Here is an 8783-nt window from a genome sequence, read left to right on the forward strand (position 1 = left end):
TGCAAGGGCTTTCTCCAGTTGCGGCGAGCGGGGGCCACTCCTCATCGTGGTGCGCGGGCCTCTCACTATCGTGGCCTCTCTTGTTGTGGAGCACAGGCTCCAGACGCGCAGGCTCAGTAGTTGTGGCTCACGGGCCCAGCCGCTCCGCGGCATGTGGGACCCTCCCGGACCGGGGCACGAACCCGTGTCCCCTGCATTGGCAGGCGGACTCCCAACCACTGCGCCACCAGAGAAGCCCTGTTTTTGGTTTTTTTTAGAATTTTATTTATTTGTTTATTTGGCTGCGTTGGGTCTTTGTTGCTGTATGCAGGCTTTCTCTAGCTGTGGCGAGCGGGGGCTACTCTTTGTGGTGCGCGGGCTTCTCATTGCTGTGGCTTCTCTTGTTGCGGAGCACGGGCTCTAGGCACACAGGCTTCAGTAGTTGTGGCGCGCGAGCTTCAGTAGTTGTGGCTCGCGGGCTCTAGAGCGCAGGCTCAGTAGTTGTGGTGCACAGGCTTAGTTGCTCCGTGGCCTGTGGGATCTTCCCGGACCAGGGCTCGAACCCGTGTCCCCTGCATTGGCAGGAGGATTCTTAACCACTGCGCCACCAGGGAAGCCCGTTAGGGTGTTTTGAAAAAGAAGTCCAATTCTTCAGGCCGGGCACATGAGGAATCGCTGTGATGACCACAGGGACATTTGTCCCACCCGCTGGGGGAGGCTCTGTGCTCAGCCCCTGCCCTCGTACTGTTACCATCCCCACCACGTCACCCATGGGGCCCAGGGGAGGTGGGGAGCCCCGGGGGGGCAGGCTCAGCTGCTGGTCACTCCTGACTGGTGGGTTGCTCAGCTTCCTTTTGGGGTTGCTAGATTTAACATGTAAAAATAGAGGATGCTCAAGTTAAATTTGAATTTCAGATAAACAATGAATAATTTTGCAGTATAAGTATGACTGAAATATTGCATAGGATAGACTTACATCCAAAATTATCCACTGTTTATTTAAAGTTCAAAGTTAACTGGGCGTCCTGTATTTTACCTGTGACTCCTCACGGCTTTTGACTGAATTACCTTCCGGTCAGCAGCTTGATTTGTTTTGAAACGTGGCGGCCGCCAGGTCCACGGTGTTCCGTCCGGCTCCCGCTGAAGCGAGCTGCAGAGAAAGGGATAGGGCGGCCCCGTCACCGCGGGGGCTCGTTAGGATGTGTGGAGGGGCTGAGGGACGCAGGCTCTGATGGCTGCGGGGCACTGGTGCTACGGGTGCAGAGGGCCCCCAGGGAGGGGTGCACAGCCTCCTGCCTTGACGAAGGGATTCTCTGTGTGTTTGTGCGATGGAAAGCCACGTGGAATCCTGCTGCGTGTGCACCTCAAGTCCCTGGGCCTGGGGAAGGAGGGAGGGAGTTCCGATAGACCCGGGCTGCTCGGTCGGCCTCTTGCCGGCAGCCTCGGCGTCACCTGGGACTTGTCAGCAGTGCAGGGTCTCCCCACACGCGCGCATGTGCACGCAGCTCCCCTCCAGGGGTCTCGGGGGGACCGAGGTGGGAGATGCCACCGGACCACCTCCCACGCTCCCCCCCCAGTGGCCTCGAACGGGGTGGGGGCCAGGCTGAGCTGCTTTTTATCGTCTTTTTATTTTCCAATCTCTTGGGGGAGGTGACCTCTCGTTTCCTGCCTGTCCTGGGAATTGTGGCCGTCCGAGCCCTGGGTCACAGCCCTTTGTCATCAGAGCGAGGCCCTGCTGGAAGGTCTTTGTCCAGCTGGCAAGTGGCAGCTGTGGGAGCCGGTGGCCTCACCTGTGACAGCAGGGAGTGAGCCGACGGGAAATGAGTGGGGGGGTCTCCCGGGCAGTGGCCGTCGTGATCTCCTTTGTGGTGGGGAAACTGAGGCAGGCTGGGTAAGTGGTCCAGGCTGAGTGCTCTGCTCGTGTGACCCTGGAGCACCAAGCCCCACCCTCTCACCTCCCCTGAGGGTGGGGTGCCACAGGACAGCACTCATTTTCCCTTTCCCTCCCCCACCTCCTCCTGTGGCCCCAGGGAGCCTGGGGACCCCTTGGCAGGGGTGCCCTTCTGGGGGAGGGTACCACCTCTGAGGGCTGTGGAGGCGGTTCGAGGTGTGGGGAAGGGGCCCTGCCACACACAGGAGGGAAAGCAGCTCTGGGTTGTGACCGTGCACAATGGGTCTTGTTCTCAGCTTCTCCCTGTGGTGTGGCCTCACCTCCGGGGCGGGGCGGGGGGCAAGGAGCAGACCCTTGATCTCCAGGGGCTGGCCTCTTACTGATGTCAGCTTTGAAGACCCCTGTCCCCAAGGTGACTCAGCCAACTCCTGCTCCCCCCAAGCCCCGTTCTGTTTTTCTTAATGAGGCTTTTATGCAGCCAGCTGATGGCGAGTCATGCATCATTTTCCGCTGTTACTCTCATCTCCTTGGCTCTCCAGGAGCCCTGGGACAATTAGGACTTCAGAGACGCCGCAGGACGACGATGTGAGGTCGTGAGATGCGTGGAGCCTGTGCCTGGGTGACCAATCATCTCAGCTCTCAATGCAGTTTCAGCGGGACGAGCCAGGCGGAATGCATTTAAAAAGATAGACTCTTTCCCCGTTAATTCAGCTGCCAAAGGCCAGCTCTGCTTTCTTGAGCAGAAACAAGAAAAGGAAATGATTCTTTGGGTCAACGTGGAGACTGGCTAACACTGTCTTTGTAAAAGGAGCGATTCTTTTCACAGGCGAGAGAAATCATCCTGAATTAAAATCCCTTCCGCCTCGCGCTTTCCGAAGTCGGGGTCCACAGCATCTGGGCCTCGTCCACAGCATCTGGGCCTCGGCGTGGTTTCTGTCCTCTCTGAGGAGGGAAGGCGTGGGCTTTGAGGGTCGTCAGTATGGGCCTCAGGTGGGTACAAACTGCAGCTCAAATATGGACACAACGCAGGGGGACAGAGAAGCGACCACTGGGCTCACAGTTGCCCAGCAGGACTGAAGCAAAAGGGCCCCTCCTCGTGTTGTCTCAGAACCTGGGGACAAGGAGAAAAGCCAGGAGCCTAGAGAGAAACAGGCATGACCCCTAGAGACTCAGAGCCAGAGTGATGACAGCCGCCTCGGACCAGCAAGGTTCACGAGGAGAGCGATGCTGGGCCAGAGCCGGGCCAGCCCGCACCTTCTTCAAGCGTGCGGACGAGGTGCTGCCAGGCTCGGAGCCTCCCTGGCATGACAGCATCGGGAAGGAGGTGGGTTCACAAGACAGACGTGACCCCCGAAGGGAGTGCGGGCGCAGGTGCCGGGGGGATGCAGCAGCACAGTTTCATTCCCTCCCCCCGCCCAGCACCACTCTGGGCTCCTGGAAAATAACGTCTCTGTCATCATGACACTTAGGTGCCGTTAATCAGCGTTACCTGGTTAGAAGCACTATCAACCAGAGAGGAAGTCTTGACCACGTCATGGAGCGGAAGGTGAAAGTCTCCGATCAGACGCGTGAAGGGACATAGTGACCAGCGGGGAAGGAGAGTTCACACCACAAGGTTGGGGTGGGCGGAGCGGATGGCTAAGAAACAGGTTTCACTGTGTTCTTGAAAGTTGCAAAGGCGTCCTCTCCAAGACGGAGAGTAACACTCTAACCAAGGGACATTGGGGGGCGGGAGGGGAGTCAGCAAGGAGCATAAATGCCCCAAATCTACCATCTTTCAGAGCGAGTGTATGTTGAAAAATCAAGAAAGAAAGATGCCAGCAGATTTAAGGTTCTCGTGCTCACCCCGTGTCTTATAGCTCGGGCTGCTGTAATAGAGACTGCACACTTGCGGGGCTTATCCACAACAGACGTTTATTTCTCTCGGCCCTGGAGGCTGGAGGCCTGAGATCAGGGAGCCGGCACCGTCGGGTCCTGGTGAGGCCTCTTCCCAGCTATAGACGAAGGTCTTCTCCCTGTGTCCTCACGAGGCGAGGGAGCTCTCTGGGGTCCCATTTACAAGGGCACTAATCCCATTGTGGGGGCTCCACCCTCATGACCTCATCACCCACCTCCTAAGGCATTGCTTTGGGAATTAGGGTTTCAACACAAGAATTCGGGGGGACACTAACGCTCAGACCGTAGGACCCCGGAAGAACTAGGAGGAAACCCTGGAATAGACGCCCCTGGGGCATGGGGTGTGTGTGTGACAGGAGGGACCCGAGGAGGGCCTGGCCCACCAGCATCCCAGGCTGCGGTGAGCATGCTCAGAATGGAGCCTGACACACAGCCAGGTGCCACTGGGAGAGGCTGTCACCTTTTGACCCTCCGCTCTGTACCCGCTGTGCTGTCCAAAGTGTCTCGCACCAACTCTCTTTTTACTTCTATTAAAAAAAATAAAATCCACCAAGGCAATGATCTCAGATGGTCCAGAAGAGGATCCATAGAGAGACAGGGGTTGAAAAGCAAACTCGGGCAGATGCAGCGACCTGGTGCGTCTGGAGGTGGGGGAGGGGTGGGCCAAGATGCTCTTGTATGAGTCGTGCAACTTGAGCTTGAAATTATTTCAAGTTAAAAAATTAAAAAATATATAGAGATGGAGAGGAAAAAAGATAACGTGAAGGAAACCTACCGCAACAGTGAGTTTTGTTTTGTTTTAAAAAATAGCATTGTATAATTTCATACATGATCGATTCCCAAATCCTGGCCTTTCTAGGTACTCCAGAGCAAGGCTTTCTGATTAAAATAATTCCCCAAACCTGCTTTGTAAAATGAAATCATTTCCATTTCATGTTAAGTCCACAGATGGAGGTGGTCAGCGTGAGGCGGTGGTGGGGAAGGCAGAGGGGAAATGAAAAGGGCTTTCAGGGCTGACCCCTCAGAAGGATCTCATGGGGTCACCAGGGGTCTCCCGTGAGCATTGGGGTATCTCTGACAGGACCACTTGGACCAGTTATAGCCCCAAAGATGGGGTGGGGGGCCTGCTGGGGTAGGCGCCACTCCGGAATCCTGGGAACTCATGTAGAGGCAGGTCCTGGTTTCAGCATTGGTTGGAGGAAACGCAGTCATGAAGACCCACCGGCCCCTTGGCTTTACGTAGGAGGGGAGGGACCCCCGAGGCTTGGCCTGGGTGCAGCTGAGGACCCCCATGGCTCCTGGCAGTACCAGAACCCCCCGTGTGTTGCTGGGCCCCTGTCCCCCCCAGTCCCCCCAGGAGCCATCGCGGTCCTGGCCGTGAACGTGGTCTGTCCGGGGACAGAGCGTCTGGCAGGAGCTGTCCTGAAACAGTCACACGTTATCTGGCTCACTGGGGGTCCTGGCTGTGACTCTTGCCCACCTCTGGGCGCTTAGCTCCCACCAGCACCTGCCAGGGCAGCTCTTGCCCAGGACGGGCTGGCGCATCCGAGGAGGCCTGATGCAGGATGGCCCCAGTGGGCAGGTTTTGACCACATGTTCGCAAAGACGGCAGTCATGGCTTTGAAAATCCTCAGCATGAGAGCTCACACCTGGCCTCGGCTGAAGGGCCTTCCTTCCTTCCGGAGTGTTCTCCCTCATTTCTGTGTTGGGGGGTCTGGAGTGGCGAGCAGCAGAAGGGACCCTGGCTGGCTCGCAGAGCTGACAGGGAATGGGGGCGCTGGGGCAGGTGGGGTCCCCTGCTCTCCAACTCTGTTCCTGCAGTCCAGGCCCACGTGCTGGGAAGGGGTGTGCTGCACTGATTGTCACCATCTGGATGGGCCTCAGGGGGTGGGAAGGCAGCCCTCGAGGAAGCCTGAAGGGCTGCTAGGAAGGGACATGGCTGCTGGAGCCCACTGCACCCCGTGAGACTGTCTCCCGGCTGCCTTCATGCTGGCTCGTGGGGCCGGGGAAGCGGGATGGCTCGGGGGAGCCCAGGATGGGACCCGACAAGCCCTCCTACACAGCCCCCGTCTGAGAGTGCCCCCGCCTGGGCTCCAGCTCTGTCACTGGGTCCCGGGCCCCTTGCCTGGCCTCGTCGGGGATGCCCAAGTGGGGCCCGGGCCATGCGCTCCTCCTTGGTTAATCTCTGAGGTCCGCGTGAGGCTGGGGCAGGGCGGCCGCTCGTGCGGACCTGGGTTAATTCAGAACAGATGGCGGTGTTGGCCCTTCCTGGGACTGAGGCGAGTGCTGGGCTCAGAGCCCAGTGCCTCTTGGCATTGATCTGTCCAAGCTGGGCCGTGCCACCTGTTAAAGACCCTTCCCATCTTCCACCTGAGGCTCAGGGTCTGAGGATTGGGCAGCAGTCAAGGCCAAGCGCTGTGCTGGGTCCCCTGGGTCCCAGGCAGGGCGGAGGGCTGTGTGCCTGTCCCCTCCACGGTGACGTGGGCTGTTTCCTGTCTGTTGGGCGCTGGAGCCAGCCTGGCCCCAGCCCTGCTCTTTTGGATGACGGTCCTCGCCGGGGAGATGCTGGGAATGGGGGCATGGCCTTTGTCTGAAATGTCCAGATAATTAAGGAGAATCTACTTTCTGGTCAGGGATCCCTAGAAGCAAGGCCAGCTGTGCTGTTGTCTGAGGCCTCGGTGAAGCTGCTGGGCATTTCACCCAGGGAGGCTTGGCAGGCAGGGCCCATGTCTCAGTGGAGCCACGGCAGTCGGAGCCTGGAGACGGAAGCTTCCACAATGGTCTCTGGGTCCAAAGCCCAAAGGAACCTCTTCTAGTTCCCTGGGTGCACCGGGGCCGGGGGGGGGAGGGGTTCCCCGGGGAAGAAGCCCATCCCTGGCCAGCTGTGCTCGTGGTCTCGGTGCTCTGTTACCCTCTGGATCCCCTCCCTGTTCCCAAAATTCCCGGTGCGTGAGGATGCCTGGCCCCTTCCCTCGTCATGACAGCGAGCGTGCGCACACGAGATGCTGACACCTCTGGGGAGAGATCACAGCATTTATCATATTTTCCCGAGAATCTGACACATCACAACTGACTCGCAAAGTCGTCAACAGACTCACCCTCCCGCCGAGGCCACCTGGGGGCTGCGGGGGAGGCGCCTCCGTTTCCTGGCCCAGAGCTTCCCCAGAGAAGCCATAGAGGGGAGGAGGCCCCCCTGGGGTCTACCTGCTGCCCAGAACTGGGGGTGGTCCCAGTGGATGGGGAGCTGCCCCACCCCTCCTGCCTCCTCACCTGGTCCTCTGGCCGGGATGCTGGGGGGCTGCCGCCTACCCCGTCGCACCCCCACTCACTCCCATTCCACCCCCACTCCATCCCCGCTTCCCCTGCCCCACCCCCATTCCCCCGTCCGCCACCCCTCCCCAGGCCCAGGTTTCCCTCCTGCTGTCCTGGCTGTGTCCTAATCTCTGACCTCCTGGCAAACTTAAAAGGAAATGTAGAAGTTTTTCCTTCGTGATTGTTGAATCCTGCTGGTGGGTGGCCAGGTGCCCACTGTATACTCTCTCAGCTTTTCTGTAGGTTTGACATTTTTCATCATAAAAAAATTGAAGAATATAAACACTGTCTCTATGTTGATGAAGATGATTATTATAAAAACCAACCCTCCCTCTCCCCCGTCATGGCCCCGAGGTGCACACACTCCCCACGCCAGGGTGGCTGGCGGCAGGGAGTCCCCTCCCATGGGAAGCCCGTGAGTGGGGGAGGAGTCATCTAGAAGCAGCAGGCAGAGGGGTGGTGGGGAGTGTTTGGGTCTCCAGCCTCCAGGCTGGGCCCATTTGGGGTCCCTGGCACAGGGTTCTGCACGGGGCCTGGGGTTCGGCCTGTGAGTGATGTTCTGTGGCCACAGGCATTGTCTCCCCCCACCGGAAGCAGCTGGCAGAAAGTTCTAATTGTGAGGTGTGCACTCAGGCACCAAATCCCTTCTAGTCCTCTGGGTGGGCACAGCTGTGCAGTCTGTTTCCACAACCGAGATGCTGAACCTGTCAGAATCTTCATTTCCAAATAGAAATTTCCTAGGCAAAGTTCAACAGGCTTAGCCTTGTTATTAGCAGCTATTTTGGCTCTACAGGCAAGGAGTTTCCTCATGTTGCCTCTCAGCAGACAGAGGGACAAAATGATCAACAAAAAGAACATGGCATCTTCCTGTGGTGTACTGCATGTCTCCTTCCTTTACCATCCATCCATCCATCCATCTATACATCCATCCACCCATCCATCCACCTATCCACCATCTGTCCACACATCCCTCCATCCATCTACACATCCATCCATCTACACACCCATCCGTCCATCCACCCACTCATCCACTCATCCATTACCCATCCCACAGACATTTGCTGGGCGCCCACTATCTATGTGTCAGGCACTGAGGTGTGAACACTGCACGATTCCTCATGTTTGAGAGATGGGAATTGTTGATAAGAGAACAAATCAAGGCATCCACAGTGGAGAAAAGCAGAACAGGGTGGAGGCGGGTGGGGTCTGCCACTTGCAAGCGGCCCCATCACCTGGAGGCCACATGGTGCTCGTGGGGGGTTCTTCTTCCCGTCTGTTGCAGGGCTCATCTTTGTGCATATCTGAGAACTGTCTCTCCCTCAGAATTGTACCGTCCAGGTTGGCACAATTTGCCCCCCTCACCACAGTGTGATGGCAAGCGGTGCTAATAATCTCTCTGTGTATCACTGTTTTCCCAACCAACCTGACTCTCCGCCACTGAGAACTGTTTCCCATAAGAATCGACACTTGCTTTCCCACAGCCTTCTCTTTCCTTTCTCTACCTGCTCGTGGATTTGGGAACGGCTGCCTCTGTGGGGTTTGAGGGTCCACCAGGGGCCAAATTGGGCAGGAATGAAGGAATCCAACCTCACAGCATGATGGACACACAGGCCAAGCCAGGAGGTTGGACCAAACTATTGCCTCTGCGCTTTTGACACAACCTGCTCAGTGCCAGGACTCAGGGTCCTGTCGTACCCGCCGGAGG

Source organism: Eubalaena glacialis, chromosome 13 (assembly GCF_028564815.1).
Source record: "Eubalaena glacialis isolate mEubGla1 chromosome 13, mEubGla1.1.hap2.+ XY, whole genome shotgun sequence".
NCBI classification, from domain to species: Eukaryota; Metazoa; Chordata; class Mammalia; order Artiodactyla; family Balaenidae; genus Eubalaena; species Eubalaena glacialis.